Source organism: Hemiscyllium ocellatum, chromosome 16 (genome assembly GCF_020745735.1).
Source record: "Hemiscyllium ocellatum isolate sHemOce1 chromosome 16, sHemOce1.pat.X.cur, whole genome shotgun sequence".
In the NCBI taxonomy this organism is placed as follows: Eukaryota; Metazoa; Chordata; class Chondrichthyes; order Orectolobiformes; family Hemiscylliidae; genus Hemiscyllium; species Hemiscyllium ocellatum.
Genome location: NC_083416.1, coordinates 60,640,149 through 60,657,902, shown reverse-complemented (window position 1 = coordinate 60,657,902; position 17,754 = coordinate 60,640,149).

Here is a 17,754-nt window from a genome sequence, read left to right as displayed (position 1 = left end):
ACTAAATTTTGTGTTCCAACATCCTTGATTGATCACTGTGATTAACACGAAACCTTGCACTTGTGAATCAATGTTCCCTTTCTCAATTGAAGCCGTTGTAAATGAGTCACTATAATGTAATCATAGAAATGTATGGCAAGAAAGGAAGGCATTTGATCCATTATGGGTTTACTGACCAAAAGAAGATCTACCTAGCCTAATTCTCCTTTTCAAATCTTAGTTTGCTGCATTAGGTTATGGCATTTCAAACATTTCCTTAACTTTTTAAACGTAATACGGTTTTATGTATCTAGCCCCTAGCCTCTGGGTGAAATGATTTCCACTCCCAACTAATTCTCATTTCTAATTCATTAAGATTGTGTTCATTGAGGGATTAATATTGACAAGAACAAAACTCAAAACATTCATTGCAACACTCTGTTAAATCTTCCAATATGTTTCCTCTATGTCCTGTAAGCTTGCTAAGGTTAAGTAGTCCTGTAAAAAAAATGGCCATTCATTCGGACCCCCATTTCCAATTTGCTTTGATAGTCTCAAAAGTAGTGCCAGCAGAGGGTGCTGCTAACCATTTCAATAATTCTGTAATTCAGCTTTGTATTATGACTCAGTTTCTCAAACTGTAGACATATGCTGCTATGTACCAATGTGCTTTGAGTAAACTGTTAACTGCATATTATATAGCATCTTGTAAGGCATCACTTCCATTTATTAACTGCTGATTAATGGGGCAGTTAAAATATTTGTACTCACTTTTTCTCCTTAAACTAGCAATGTTCTGTGTCCTATTTTACAATTGTTCCTCAGCTAATATTCAGGTTTCTTATATAATCATAAATGATTCTCAGTTGATCCACAACAGTCAAATTCTCCATCCATAATTTGAGCACATAATATAAGCTCACATTCCAGTGCAATTTGAATGCCATTTTTTGAATCTGTCCTTGGTCTGCAAATGTATTTACCTCTTTCAGTTCTTCATAAAACCAATGAAGAAGTAATCATTGCGCTGAAGTACTTTGAGTCATTTCTGAGATATTGTGTGAGAGTCAGATAAATGCAAGTTTTTTTAATAGTTTAATAATTAAGGAGAGACACTGTCAGCGCAGAATTTATTTTCATCATGCACTCCAGCAGACAGCAAGAGAAACCCAGAGCGAAAAGGGTTACATCATGAGGGCAGGTTGCATAGACTTGTCATCCTTTGTATACAGAAAATCAAGAGCTCCTTAAGATTATTTAAGGAATTGATAAGATGGACAGGAAAAAAAGCCTCTGTTGGAAGCTCAGAAAATGTTTCTGCTTATGCTTTGTGTCAGCATCATGGGCTGATGTTCATATTCCAACAGCATTTTTATCTGTGACAGTGAGTAACCATGCATACACTGCTGAAATGTTTGTCCTGATAATAACAAGGACAGAACCCTAAAAATGGGGCTAATCCATTCAGAGATGGTGTCAGGAAACCCATCTTCACACAACGGGTATTGTAAAACTGAAGTTTTTTCTCCAAAAATCTATTGTTATTAGGTAAGTGGAAAATATCAGGGCTGAAATTGATTTTTTTTTGTTAAGAAAATACATTAAAGGTTATATAATGGAAATTAAAGTATGGAATAAAGGCACAGAAATGCCTTGATCCACCTGAATTTTGCAGCAGACTCCAGCACCTGAAGGGCCCACTCTTTTTAATGTGATTGTGATCAAGTAATGTTAGTATTTCCAGATCACAAAGTAACATTAATAAAACATGATCTATTGAATGACATGTTTACTTTTAATTCTTTATATAAATCTGTAACTTTAATATTCATTTGCTTGTATGATGTTAATAAATTAATAAACATATTGATCCCAACATGTCCATGCAGAAATAATGCCACTCCAATAATTCTTATTCAATGTTTTTTGTTGATATATCTTGGGGAGATAGAAACGACTGTTTCAGATGACAGCTTTATGGTACTTATGTGTCAAAAGTTTCCATTGTTTGGCATGATATTATGATTCTAGCATTTGTAAAGCTATTATTAAGTACAAGTCTGAATCTTATAATCCATTTGATAAAAATTGGCTGTTATATTCAAAGTTGCTGTGTGTCCATATAAAAAGAGAGCAATACTTGCATTCATATAGCGTCTTTTATGTTCACCAGAAAATCCAAAGCACTTTACATCTAGGAAAGTAAATATGAAGAAATACATCGTTGTGTGTGAGATTAATCAATTTGTCACAAACTCTGAGAAACAGCAATGTGATCATGACCAGATCATTTGTTTTATAATGCTGATTGTGGGATGGAGACTGGCTAGGACATCAAACACAACTGCCTTAGCCTGAAAGAGCAACAGAGAATCTTTTACATAAACCTAAGAATGGAGATTGGGCCTCAGTGTAAGATGTCATCTGAGAGTCAGCACAGCTCTGACTGCAACCTTTCTGCTCTGCATTGAAGGACCAGTGTGAATTCCTGGAACAGAAAGTGAGCCAAAAATCCTTTAATTCAGAATTGCAAGTGTTAACAGCTAAGGCATTGTTGGCATGGTATATGAAATAAATTGTGCCATACTCATCTGAGTATTAATTTTTTTTATCTTAGATTATTGAAACTGAAAGAGTAGATGAATTGACAAGTCAGTGACTGTTGATAAAACTTGGGTTCATCTCTTCTTGGTTTTAAGAATACAATCATTCAGTACTAATTAGATCATAATCTGCGCTGTTTTGTCTCCGAATGAAGGTTAGAGTCTTTTTCTTTATTGTATCAAACATTTGACATATACTGGGTTGAAACTTAACTTTCTGAACCCTTCCTTCAGAATGGTTTTACTACAATAACCAACATGTCCAGGTCATATTGCAAGAGACAAATTCAAGGCCATTGGTTGTTTTGCAATATGAATCTAGAGTAGTGCCAAAAAAGTACAGTACTGGAAAACAAATGAGCTACCAATACATAACAGCCCAAAGCTACTCAGTGGCTAGTCAGTATCTATTTTTAAATTATTGAAGTTCCATCTTGAATCCATACGGATACTGAAACATCACTGACATCATTTGTGTCACCTTCTACTAATTATGCTTAAACAGCCACTGAACAGGAAGCTGGAATGCATTTCTCTTGTCACAAGAGTATATAATGCAACCTGCTCAAAGAACTGCAATTTCAGCATTGAGGATTTGAAGGTTTCCTGACGGAGGTAAATCAGATTTTGTTGAATAGCTGAAAGTTTCCACACAGTAGACTCGGATTCATTAAAAAATGTATTCAAAATTCTTCAAAACACCTCACGTAGGTGCACCAAGTACATTGAACATTAAAGCATTAGCTCTTGACAAGTGGGTTTAATTAACTTGGAAGTGACCTTTAGGTTTATGGCTACTCAACTAAAAAGAACAAGAAATCTAGAACAAGATGTTACTAAAAATTATCTTTACTCACTGAAACATTAGCTGAATTATGGCATTCAGATGATTCTGTAGGTAATCTATTCAGGGCACAAATACATTTAAAAATGCAAAGAACATCTCTTGCAATTTGCAAAAACATGCCTCTTCCTTACTAGTCCCAGCCTGCAGCTCATCACCATGACAATAGCTTACAGTTGATGGAGCTAAGACTGGGAAGCCTTCACCAACAGTAAAATAATTTTGAAAAAAGAAAATACTGGAAAGATTTGTCAGGTCAGGCATTACCTATGGAGGGAAAAAAAACAAAGATTAATTTAATGCTTTGGGCCCATGACACTTTGTGTGGGATTGGAAAACCTTACAGATGAATTACTTAGAAAGCAAGGACAGAGAAATGGAAAAGACAGCATTTATATTGATTCCCCACGAAAGTGTAGTATTTATAACATAAAAGTACATGGAATAATAAATAATGCAACCAAATAAAAATACATAAAATCTCAGAGATTTGGTTCAACAGCTATTTCTTCCTTTCCCACAAACACTAAGAAGGATCTCTTGGTTATTTGGACATCCTGAGTCTGAGGTAAAATGTGCTTGTTTATTCCAGTTGAGAAAACAGGATGACAGAACAGAAGTCCTGTTACAGATAGTGACCTCATTACAACAGATGCAGTGGAAGTGGAGAAGCTGGTAGAATGGAATGGACTCCTGTAAAAAGGCTGCATCTTTTTTTTATTTTACCTTCCTTTTGGTTGTGAACTGAACTGAGAATATAAAGAACTGAGGAAGGAATTGCTTTATTTCTAAAAAGCACATTACTCACACTCATTGTATGTCATGTTTCTACTGTTGTTTTGCAAGCAGTGGAGGGAGGTGGAAATAGATGATGCACAACTTGAATGTGAATACAGAAGGTATAATTAGTAAGCTTACAGATGACATAAACATTTTTGACGTTACTGATACACAATGAATGGTAGGTCCCTAGGAAGTACTGAGGAGCAAAGAGACCTTGGTGTACAAGTGCATAGATCCCTGAGGGTGTCAGCACAGGTAGACAGGTAGTGAAGAAAGCATATAGGATACTTGCCTTCAATATCAGGAATGCAGAATATCTTTTTGCAACTTTATAAAAGGTTGGGTAGGCCACACATGCAATGCCATGTGCAATCCCGATTGAAAACTAACCAATAGTAATTGTGCTGCAGAGGGTGCAGAGGAGTTTCACAAGGATGTTGCCTGGTATGGAAATTCTCAATTATAGGACAGACTGTGTTTTTCCCCCTGGAGTAGAGGAGGCTGAGAGGGGATCTGATTGAGGTGTACAAAATTAATAGAAACATAGTCATAGAGTCATAGAGATGCACAGCACAGAAACAGACCCTTCGGTCCAACTTGTCCATAGATATACTAAAATAGACTAGATATACTAAATTAATCTAGTCCCATTTGCCAGTACTTGGTCAATAACCCTCGAAATCCTTACTATTCATTTATCAATCCAGATGTTTTTTAAAATATTGTAATTGTACCAGCCTCCACCACTTCCTCCGACAGTTCATTCCATACATGCACCACCCTTTGCTTGAAAAAGTGGCCCCTTAGGTCCTTTTTTTTTCTTTCCCCTCTTACCTTAAACCTATGCCATCTAGTTCTGGACTCCCCCACCCCATGGATAAGACCTTGTCCAGAATAGATCACAGGAATTTCTTTTCATGATGTTTATGTTTAAGAGCAGAAGGCATAAGTTTAAGATGAGGAGTAAGTGGTTTAGAGGAGATCTGAGAAAGAAGTTTTTCACCCAGAGGGTGGTAGAAATATGAAACATGCTGCTTGAGATGGTAGTGGAGGGAGCTATTCTCGCAACATTTAAGAAGTACTTGGATGAGTATTTAAATTGTCAAGGCACAGTAGGCTATGGACCAAATGCAGATAAATGGGATTCGTACAGTTTGTTTGTTAATCAGCATAGTGTTACAACACGGGGTAAACCCCTCTGTTAATTTAAACCAGCAACACAGAAAAGATTTACCTCCTGCTGTAAACTGTTAAAATTTGAGATGCAAAGAGCTATCTCAAAGGTCAGTATTTAAAGTAAAAATTAACAACTTTTTTTAAGTCTAGCAGAGAATATTAAAACCAACGTCTGTTTACAACTCCTTTCCCTTACCTCCCACTCTGCAATACTAATCTGATAAAAAGTCCAGATTAAGATTTATAAAAATTAATCATGTTTCAAAATCAGTTAGCTTTGCTGAGTCTCCTTTGTAGATTTTCCTCTGTAGATTCTCTCCAGGTCGGTTGTAATATTTTGCTGTGCAAACTCCTTCCACAGTTAGGTTCTTCTCAGAAAGCTCTTAAACTAGCAGCCTACATCTGTTTGTCTTTTGGTAGTTCTCTAACTGGTCAAAATATCTGGTTTTATACCCTAAAGCATCAGATCGTTTCATTGGTTTTAATATTATCAAAACACTAAATTCAAATTTGATTGGATTTTGGTATCTTGAGGCATAATTTGAACTGATCAGTCAAATTTGAATTTGTTTTTGTCTCATGGCACCCACCTACTGCTAGATGTTTCAATCAAGTGTTATATTTTTTACCTTGTTCCAAACTCTCTGTGTTTCTCTAAGTCCTTGCTATCTTTTCAGCTTTCTTAAAGGTATAATACCTTTCCACCTTCATAACAATAGACATTGTGGGCTGAGGGCTTGTTTCTGTGCTGTATGAGTCTATGACAGCACCAACGCATAATTACCCACTGCCCCATTGTAAATGGTAGCTCTTCAAGTGTGTACGGCTCATTTATGTTCTCACCCCTCCTCTTGTCTTTGAGAACTACAATAGGCTTTCTCTCATCCTCAATTTCCAGCACACCAGCCTTCACATTTGAAGAATCATCCTTCGAGACCTCTTGCAGAATGCCATCATCAAACAGAGCTTCATCTGCTCATTCCTGTCAGTATGCTGAAGGGACCATTGCTTTTGTGACACCCTCGTCTCCATTTCTCTATCACCTTATCACCTCATTGCTTTCCCATGGCACTTGGCCCTACTATTATTCTGTCATTAACTCTGATCCAGAATATGATTTGCTGCTTTACTATAACCATTGCCATAACCTTTTATTCTGCTATATCTTTGACATTTAATTTTTCCAACAATTTTTCCTTTCAAAACCCTTCTCTTTTATTCTTCCTCCACCTCCCCCTTTTGAACAGTATAAATCCTATCAAATTTCTTCTTTCCTTTATTCTGAAAAATAAATGTATTTTTCTCCTCACAAATATGTTGAGTATTTCCATGGAGTCATAGAGATGTCCAGCACAGAAACAAACTCTTTGGCCCAACTCATCCTTGCTGACCTGATATTCTAAACTAATCTTGTTCCATTTGTCAGCAGTTGGTCCACATCCCTCTAAACCCTTCCTATTCAGATACCCATCAGATGCCTTTTAAATGTTGTAATTGTACCAGCCTCCACCACTTTCTCTGGCAGCCCATTCCATACATGCACCATGCTCTGCCCCTTAAGTCCCTTTTAAATCTTTCTCCTCTCACCCTAAACTCATGCCGTCTAGTTCTGGACTCTCCCACTCTAGGGAAAAGACCTTGACAATTTACCCTATCCATGCCCTTCATGATTTTATAAACCTCTATTAAGTCACCGCTCAGCCTCCGATGCTCCAGGGAAAACAGCCCCATCGGAGTCAACCTCTCCCTATAGCTCAAACCAAAATGTTCAGTTTTTAATTCTTAAGTAAAGCTTTACTCATTCACACTGTTTCCACACTCATACTTCATTGTATCAAACTAGCCAGTCTATTGCTTATTTTCAAAGACATTATGTATTAATTATGTGGTTACAAACTGCAAATGTGTAATATTCCTTCTCCTAAGTGGCAAACAATAATTCCATAGACTTTTTCATATACTTTGTTCCTGTATGTTTGGGACAATAAGGTATTCCAAAATCTTGGTGACCAAGTTATATGTCATTGTTATTCATTTTCCAACACCTCTAATATTATCCTATGTTTGCATAGACCTTGCAATAATATATTTTTTTTCCTTCCCTCTGTGGGTATACAGCTATCTATGTTCATATCTAATATGATTTCACAACACATTTTTAGTTTCCTTTTATTTTAAAATATTGTCTGTTTCAAAGTTACATTCATTCCCTGTATACCAACCACAACACGCTTCTTCCCAACAAATATAATCTCCATGCTGAGTATAAAATATGTTTATTCAAAAGTTTCTAATTATTTTAATAATTGGTTTTTCAAGGAACCGCTGGGAGAGTTTCTAAATGAGATAAAAAAACCATCACATATAAGAGAAAAATGATGCATAATAACTATGCACCAAGGTACCATGGTTTGCATTTCCTATTTCATATTATTATTTCCATAAATTTTGAAAAATATATCCACAGTGTTGTTCAGAAGTAGTTTCTACTATTTCATGGCAATAATGCCAATAATAAAGTATTTCTTACTTTGTATAATGACTCTCATTTTATACTAAAAAAATGTTATGCTTTAAACCAAAACAAAACTATATGTTCGTATATACACATACAGTTGTTTAATTATTTTCAGGTATGCACACATGAATGAGGGAAGAATTTATACTGGATTTAATTAACAAACTCATAAAATTGCTCTTCATAACTGAGTTTACATGTTGTTAGCATCAAGGAAATTTATTTTACCAAATAAGTTTTCTCCAACTCATGGGATGATATTTCCTTGTAAAGATGTACAAATGTAGATATGAACAATAGGCCATTGTGTTATTCTGTTTCCATTGAAAACCATGGAGTGAGTTAATTTAAAGAAGACTTCTCAATTGTCTTTATGCTTTTCCATGCCATTTTTCTAGTGTGTAATGCAGATGACATGGTTACAGTTTGATTTGCATTGTCAATATTGCCAATGGTTCAGTGTGAACAAAGTAACCCCAGTTCAGTGAGAAAGATTATGGAACAGATTTTCCAGTCATTAAAATGACATTTAATTACTCACTAAACAATTATACCTCACTAATGTTTGAGACAAGAGAACTGCAACCTCAAAGACTGAAGTTAGTGAAAGACTGCAATTTGAGTCTGAATTTAAAGTGATGATGTGAATCTAGGCAAGCTTGAATCCTGACAAAGGTATTTTGTGCTGGAATTGTGATTATACTTATATCAGGATTTCTCCAAGCTAATGAAGAAATGGCTCATTTTCAGACCTTCATCAAAGCCCAGTTAATTATCTATTGAGCAATTTAATAAGGACAGGTACAATACAAAACATTGGCCTGGATTCTTTATCCTTGGTACAAATCCAGGGCATGATGGCCATCAGAATTTGTTTTCTATTTCACTCCGTTCCAGTTTGTAGCTATCCCCAGTTAAAAAACAATTCCCTACCACCTCTTAAATTAATGCAATTAATGTTAAAGTGGTGAAATTAAAACCTTGCTGAAACTTTCTGATTTAGCATTCCATTTCCTAACAAGTTTTATTTTCTAGTACTGACAGGCCTAAGTTAGATGATGACTATTCACATTTTTTTATTTATCCTTTCTCTCATCTAGTTGGAATCTTTGGATGCAACCTTCCCATAGCAGCAAGGGTCTCATCTACCAGTTACAGGAATCCATATTACATTTTCTGATGAAGATCCACCAGTTCCTCTGCAAGTTAGGTGGTTCAGAGGCCTCCACCTTCCAGCTAATCAGCAACGAAGTGCTTAATTATATCCTTGGTGCCAGGAAAGCTACCGCAGAGTCCAATGAGCCAGGGCAAATATAGGTGATTTGTAAGGGAAGGGTGGTTTCTATGAATGGGGCTTGCAAGGAGGAGGAGAGATTGGTTGGGAAACAAGGGCAGTGTGAGGGTGGTTGTGGGGTGGGGGCATGGATTTTCTCAAAGCAGCTACACTATGACTGAGATCTCCCTGACATTTCCCCTCTGGGAAGGCAAACCAGATTATAGCCGATTGTCAATCCCAGCAGTGACAGACTGAGGCCTGGAAGAGCTCACTAATTGGCCAAGGGAAGTCTCAATGAAAGCAAGCTGAGGCAATCAGCAATGGATCTCATAGTCCAGAATCTAATTTTGGTGGAGGTGGGAAAGCTTCTGGAATTCGATACACCACCTCGCTGGCAAATTAAATGCCCTAGTGCCCCTTACCTCACCTATCCTGGGGCCAGAAGTTTGGACCCTTACTCTCAGAAAGATAAGATAGTGTTTGCTGAATGGAAACCTCATAAATAATTGACACATTCTGCAACTTGGCCCATGCTTTGCTTTCATAGTAATCGAATGGCACTTTATGTTGTTTAAGACAAATGGTACAGTTACTTCATATTAATGGCCAATATACATTTAAATGTGGGAATCTAAAAATTGTCAGTAATGTTGCTGTTCTCCCATAGCTTCAAAGAAACTGTACGTGATTGTCTGCCTGATGAATTGTAAGATGCAAAGCATTTGTGCAGTCATCACCAAACTGAACTCACCACGATAATTCAGGTCTTGTCATTGGAGGTTAAGTGTGCTTTTAACAATTCTCTTCGTATTACTTATTGCTAAGCAACCTCACTGGCACTGGAGTTTAACAATTACAAGTTTTGAGACTCATACTTTTAGGTTTTAATTGGTGGAGATTTGAGAAGAGTAAGCCAGAAGTTTCAGCTTAGCTGTGTTGTTTGTTGTGGTCCAAGTTATCCAAAAATCAATATAAATGTAAAGCCTTTGGGAATTTAAATAAATTGCATTCAGGGTAAATAGAGCTTCCACGATCCTTTGTGCTGGTTTTAAAGACATTACATTAGAAGATATGTCCCTGAGTGAATTAATCATCATTGGCAGCTTTTGCTAATTATGCTTATTTTGCTGGCCTTTGGAGATTTTTAAAAAATTTAATCATGGGATGTAAATGGCTCTGCCAAGGCAGCTTTTGTTACTCATCTCTAATTGGAAAGCCATCTTTTTGAATCACTTTAGCCCATAACATTGGTACGTCCACTGTGCTGTTTAGAAGAGTGATCCAGATTTTGTTTTAACCCGATAGCAATAAAGGAAAAGCGACATGGTTCTAAGTCATGTGGGGTGCGGCTAGGAGGGGAATCTGAAGCTGTGTTTCCATACACCTGCTGCCCTTGTCCTTCCAGATAGTAGAGATTGTGAATTTAGAACATGGCTTGTCAAGTTACTGCAATGCAGATGGTACATGCTGCTGTCATTGTGCACTGATGGTGAAGGTAGTCGATTACATGTGATAAAGTGGACTAGTTTGGATGATTTTGAGGTTCCTAGGGGTTGTTAAATTTGCACTCAACCAGACAGGTGCAAATAAAATCCATTACATTCCAGACTTGTGCCTGTGCTATGTGGACAGAAATTGGGGATTGGAAACGTGATTTGTTTGTGGCAAAATTTCTATGCACATTTAATAAAGAAAACTAATCTTATTTTCCTCTTGGCCTTGATCAAAATCAAACAACGGAGACTATAAGTCACATAAGGGGATGCACTCTTTGCTTTGTTGTCTCTGCTGATAATGAGTCGATAGCTGTGAGTTTGAACTTGACATCTGAAGTGGTTGGTAAGATAAGTTCTTTGCATGTTGACTATGTCCTCACTCCTGTCAGAAGATTATTTTGCAAGTAGCTTATCTTTTCTCCAGGATAGGCTTTCAACATGAGATGGTATGTGATTTTTTTGCTGGCCATTTTTCTTGCCTTTTTAGTACCTGAGAGAACTCATTTGACTGTAGCTATCTGAAATTTTTGCCTTTCTTTAAGTGTTGGCCTCTTGTGCATTCCCAATTGCCATCTTGCCAATATTGACAGCCAGGAGAAAATGAGGACTGCAGATGCTGGAGATCAGAGCTTAAAAATGTGTTGCTGGAAAAGTGCAGCAGGTCAGGCAGCATCAAAGGAACAGCAGAATCGACGTTTCGGGCATAAGCCTTTCTTCAGTAATTACATCAAAGGAACAGGAGAATCGACGTTTCGAGCATAAGCCCTTCTTCAGGAATCGCATCAAAGGAACAAGAGAATTGATGTTTCAGGCATAAGCCCTTCTTCAGGAATCAGCCATCTTATCAACTGCCTGGGCCATAAATCTTTGGACTTCCTCGCTAAGTCTTCCAGTCTCTCTTACCCTTTTTCCTTCTTCAGGACACTCTAAGACCTAACTTTTGAACCAAGTCTTTGCTTACCTATTTGAGTATAATTTTGAGGTTCGGTGACAAATTTTGCCTAATAATGCTATTCTGAAACACCTTGGAGGGTTTACTACATTATAAGATCTTATAAGATGCTGATCTTATAATGTAGTGAGCAGGAATTGCTGCATCTCTGCATGGGAAGAGAGAATTTCACCTGTGCGTAGCGTTCAGATGCTCTTGAAGGTGAGGCAGAACATTATAACAAGAAGAGTTGTTAACAGACATATGACATGATCACAATAGGTTTATAATTTATTTTTTAAAAGTCATTTTATAAATATTCTATAATGTATATTTTATGAACTACTCTTTTTTTTTAAAGATATTTTTATTAGAAATTTAATATTTTGACAGATTTACAAAAATAAACAGAACTTTCAAGCACAAACATTAATATAAAAATAGATCTTAAATATATAATCATCAAAATTCAAAGGAATGATACTAAAGAAGAAAGAAAAACAATGAAACTCAGTTAACTACTAATCTAATCCACAATTATCCAGAGTGTATAGTTGAGTCACTTACATCCTTCAAACAAGAGAAAATGTTCTCTAATACACTCATAACAGTATAATAAAAAGGAAACTATTTCCAAACAATAAGAACAAAAAAAAACATGTTTGAATGGAGATCCTTCCCCTTATTCTCAGGGGGCCTTACTTCCTTTCTAAAGGTCCACCATATCCTCTCCCAAACAGTGTTCCACCCTTGACCCGGGCGCTCCTTAATAGGATTTAGATATAATACCGAGCTAGAGTTAACAGTGAGCGCCCCACCCCCACCCCTCCCCACCCATACCTGAGTATATCTGATAGCATCAATGCCACGTACAAACACACATAACTATAAAATTACAACTCCAACAAATTACAGTTAAGTATAATAACATAAAATAGCAAGGGAAGACAACCCTGCTCCCAGAAGCAAAAGTAAAGTAAAGTATCCATTTCTCCCCACGGAGTGTGGAAGAGGCAAGCCAACATAAATTGTCTCTTACGATTTATTTAAACGAGTCTAAAAGTTCCTTAGCCTCTTCTGGTGATCTAAAATTATACTCGGATCCTTCGTGGTTAAAGCATAACGTCGCTGGGTAGCGTAAGGTGTATTGAATATTTAAGTTCCTTAGACATTTTTTCACCTCATCAAACGCCTTCCTCCTTCGTGCCAAAGCCGGGGAGAAGTCCTGAAATAACATAATCTTGGATCCTTCATGGATCATGGCTTTAGGATCCTTTCCAAGCTTTCTGGAGGCGTCCAGGAGTATCTGCCTCTCCCTATAACTCTGCAGCCGGAACAGGACCGGTCGTGGGCGCTGGTTTGGGCCAGATCCGCGTACTGCGACCCGGTAGGCCCACTCCACCCTTACCCGGTCAGTTTCAGCCCCCAGGTTTAAAAGCTGGGGCAACCATCGCTCCAGAAATACTGCTAATTGTCCTTTCCCTTCTTGTTCAGGGAGGCCCAGAAGACGGATATTCTTTCTCCGATTTCTATTATCCAGGTCATCCATGTAGATTTCGAAGGCCCGGACTCTCTGCTCCAGAGCTCGCACCTGTTCTGCAGCTGTTTGTGCTGCAGCCTCGGAGGTCGTGGCCTTTAGCTCCGCCCCCTTCACTCGGCCCTGCAGTTCCTCAATAGCCTGGCTGTACTTTTGTAGCTTTTCTTCGAATGCATTCCATCTCTGTCTGGATTCTGCAATGAAATTGACGAGTGTCGTTTCCAGCCTGGCAATCATCTCTTCAAGGCCTGTTTTTACATCAGCTGCAGCCGGAGGAGGAGAGGAGGGTGGGGGAGGGGTCTTTGTTTTCTGAGAGCTGCGGGATCCCTTTGGTTTACTCATTATCCACTTAATATTAAACTGCTTAAATATAATAGTAAACAGCTAATTAAGGTTAGAAAATTTTTTTGGGTGGTTTGGTAAGTGTGGTGGGGGTGAGTAACTCACTTTACCCAGGTTTTGGGAAGAGCACTGTAAACTCAGACTTGCTGAGTCGCCGCCATCTTGGATCCCATGAACTACTCTTTGATGGTTTAAGAGCTGCAAGGTTACATTTTTCTATTGGATTGATTGACTTCCATCAGTGTATTTGTTTAAATTTTCATATAAGTAAGTTAAGCAGAGATATGTCTCAGTCAAGATAGAATAAAACTGTCATTAATTATACAAGTTTCCCTTGAACAATAAATGTCTAAAGATGTGAGAAAATATAGCACCAATCTGTATCTCACAAATATGTTTCATTCAGTTCTTAGAACATAGAACATGGAACATGGAAAAAATACAGTGCAGTACAGGCCCTTTGGCCCTCGATGTTGCGCCGATCCAAGCCCACCTAACCTACACTAGCCCACTATCCTCCATATACCTATCCAATGCCCGTTTAAATGCCCATAAAGAGGGAGAGTCCACCACTGCTACTGGCAGGGCATTCCATGAACTCACGACTCGCTGAGTAAAGAATCTACCCCTAACATCTGTCCTATACCTACCACCCCTTAATTTAAAGCTATGCCCCCTCGTAATAGCTGACTCCATATGTGGATACGTCTAAACCCCTAATCATCTTAAAAAACCTCTATCAAGTCACCCCAAAACCTTCTTTTCTCCAATGACAACAGCCCCAAGTGCCTCAGCCTTTCCTCATATGATCTTCCTACCATACCAGGCAACAGCCTGGTAAACCTCCTCTGCACCCGTTCCAGTGCCTCCACACCCTTCCTATAGTATGGCGACCAAAACTGCATGCAATACTCCAGATGCGGCTGCACCAGAGTCTTGTACAACTGCAACATGTCCTCAGGACTCCGGAACTCAATTCCTCTACCAATAAAAGCCAGTATTCCACATGCCTTCTTCACAGCACTATTTACCTGGGTGGCAACTTTCAGAGATCTGTGTACATGGACACCAAGATCCCTCTGCTCTTCCACATTACCAAGTATCCGACCATTAGCCCAGTACCCCATCTTCTTGTTACTCTTACCAAAGTGAATCACTTCACACTTACCTACATTGAACTCCATTTGCCACCTTTCTGCCAGCTCTGCAGCTTATCTATGTCCTGCTGTAACCTGCCACATCCTTCCTCATTGTCAGCAACTCCACCGACTTTCATATCATCCGCAAACTTGCTCACCCAACCTTCTAGCCCCTCCTCCAGCTCATTTATAAAAATGACAAACAGCAATGGTCCCAAAACAGATCCTTGTGGAACACCGCTGGTAACTGCACTCCAAGATGAACCTTTACCATCAACTACTACCCTCTGTCTTCTTCCAGCCAGTCAATTCCTAATCGAAACCTCTAACGTACACTCAATGCCATACCTCCGTATTTTTTGCAGTAGCCTACCATGGGGAACCTTATCAAACGCCTTACTAAAATCCATAAACTTCACATCTACTGCTTTACCCTCGTCCACCTCCTTAGTCACCTTCTCAAAGAATTCTATAAGGTTTGTGAGGCATGACCTGCCCTTCACAAAACCATGCTGACTATCCTTGATCACATTATTCCTATCCAGATGTTCATAACTCCTATCCCTTACAATTCTCTCTAACACTTTGACCACACAACAGAAGTGAGACTCACTGGCCTATAGTTACTAGGGTTATCCCTATTCCCCTTCTTGAACAAGAGAACCACATTTGCTATCCTCCAGTCTTCTGGCACTATTCCTGTCGACAATGAGGACATAAAAATCAAGGCCAATGGCTCTGCAATCTCCTCCCTTGCTTCCCAGAGAATCCTAAGATAAATGCCATCAGGCCCAGGGGACTTATCTTTTTTTTTAGATTAGATTACTTACAGTGTGGAAACAGGCCCTTCGGCCCAACAATTCCACACCGACCCGCCGAAGCGCAACCCACCCATACCCCTACCCTAACACTACAGGCAATTTAGCATGGCCAATTCACCTGACCCGCACATCTTTGGACTGTGGGAGGAAACCGGAGCACCCGGAGGAAACCCACGCAGACACGGGGAGAACGTGCAAACTCCACACAGTCAGTCACCTGAGTCGGGAATTGAACCCAGGTCTCAAGCACTGTGAGGCAGCAGTGCTAACCACTGTGCTACCGTGCCGCCCAAATCTATTTTCTATTATCTATTTTCACCCTTTCCAGAATTTCCAACACCTCTTCCCTACATACCTCAAAGCCATTCAATCTATTTAATTGTGAGTCAATATTCACATCGGCAACAATGTCCTGTTCCTGAATGAATACTGATGAAAAATATTCATTCAGTGTCTCCCCAATCTCTTCAGCCTCCACGCACAACTTCCCACTACTATCCTTGATTGGACCTATTCCTACCCTAGTCATTCTTTTATTCCTGACATACCTATAGAAAGCCTTTGGGTTTTCCCTAATCTTACAAACCAAGGACTTTTCATGTCCCCTCCTTGCTGCTCTTAGCTCTCTCTTTAGATCCTTCCTGGCTACCTTAAAACTCTCAATCTCCCCAATTGAACCTTCACGCCTCATATTTACATAGGCCGCCCTCTTCCCTTTAACAAGAGATTCCAATTCCTTATTAAGCCACGGCTCCCTCACACGACCCTTTCCTCCCTGCCTGTCAGGTACATACTTATCAAGGACACTCAATAGTTGTTCCTTGAACAAGCTCTACATATCGATTGTGCCCTTCCCTTGAAGTCTACTTTTCCAAGCCACGCATCCTAAGTCATGCCTCACTGCATCATAATTTCCCTGCCCCCAGCTATAACTGTTGCCCTGCAGTGCACACTTATCCCTCTCCATCACTAGAGTAAGTCACCGAATTGTGGTCACTGTCTCCAAAGTGCTCACCTACCTCCAATTCTAACACCTGGCCTGGTTCATTACCCAGAACCAAATCCAGTATGGCCTGTCTACATATTGTGTCAGGAAACCCTCCTGCACACATTGCACACCAACCCATCTAGCGTACTCGAGCTATAGCTTTCCCAGTCAATATCTGGAAAGTTAAAGTCCCCCATAACAACCACCCTATTACTTTCACTCTTCTCCTGAATCATCCTCGCAATCCTTTCTTCTACATCTCTAGGACTATTAGGAGGTCTGTAGAAAACTCCTAACAGGGTGACCTCACCTTTCCTATTTCTAACCTCAGCCCAACCTCAGCCCAAACATCAGATGGCGAGTCTTCATCCATCGTCCTTTCCACCGCTGTAATACTATCCTTGACAAGCAATGCCACACCTCCCCCTCTTTTACCCCCACCTCTGACCCTACTAAAACACTTAAACCCTGGAACCTGCAACAGCCAATCCTGTCCCTGTTCTACCCATGTCTCCGTAATAGCCACAACATCGAAATCCTAGGTACCAACCCACGCTGCAAGTTCACCTACCTTATTTCATATACTTCTCGCATTGAAGTATACACATTTCAAGCCACCTTCCTGTTTACAGGCACCCTCCTTCGAGATTGATGTCATGTTACTAACCTCCCTACACCCAAGATCCTGCACCTTAAAGCTACAGTCCAGGTTCCCATACCCCTGCAGAGTTAGTTTAAGCCCCCCCAAAGAGCACTAGCAAACCTCCCCCCAAGGATACTGGTGCCCCTCAGGTTCAGGTGTAGACCATCCTGTTTTTAGAGGTCCCATCTTCCCCAGAAAGAATCCCAGTTATCCAGATACCGGAATAAATAATTCTAAATAATTCCGAATAAAATCTTTAAAAATGTTACACAAGTAAGCTTAGAAAAAGGAAGTTAAAATAATTTGACTGCAAATGCTGGGCAAGGGATTTCCCAACTCATTGCATTGTTCTTAGCTGAAATATTCCAACCGAGTTTATGAAGGTGTTAGTTAATCATAAGTTAGGAGGTATTGCAATCTATAGGAGGAGAAGTATATAATTAGAGATCGAAGATACAGAAAATCCAATTGAGTTTCTTTGTTTAAAATCTAGTCATTGTCAAGAACCATTTAGCTTCATTTATGAAGAACAAAGGATTACAATTTAAATCACAAGATAACTCATCAAGTCTTAGGACATCAAAATGCAGTTTGCAATCAATAGCAGTCACTTATCATCATTAGTGTTCACACCTCTTTAGTTGTTGAATGATCAACCCCATTATATTAATGTCAGAA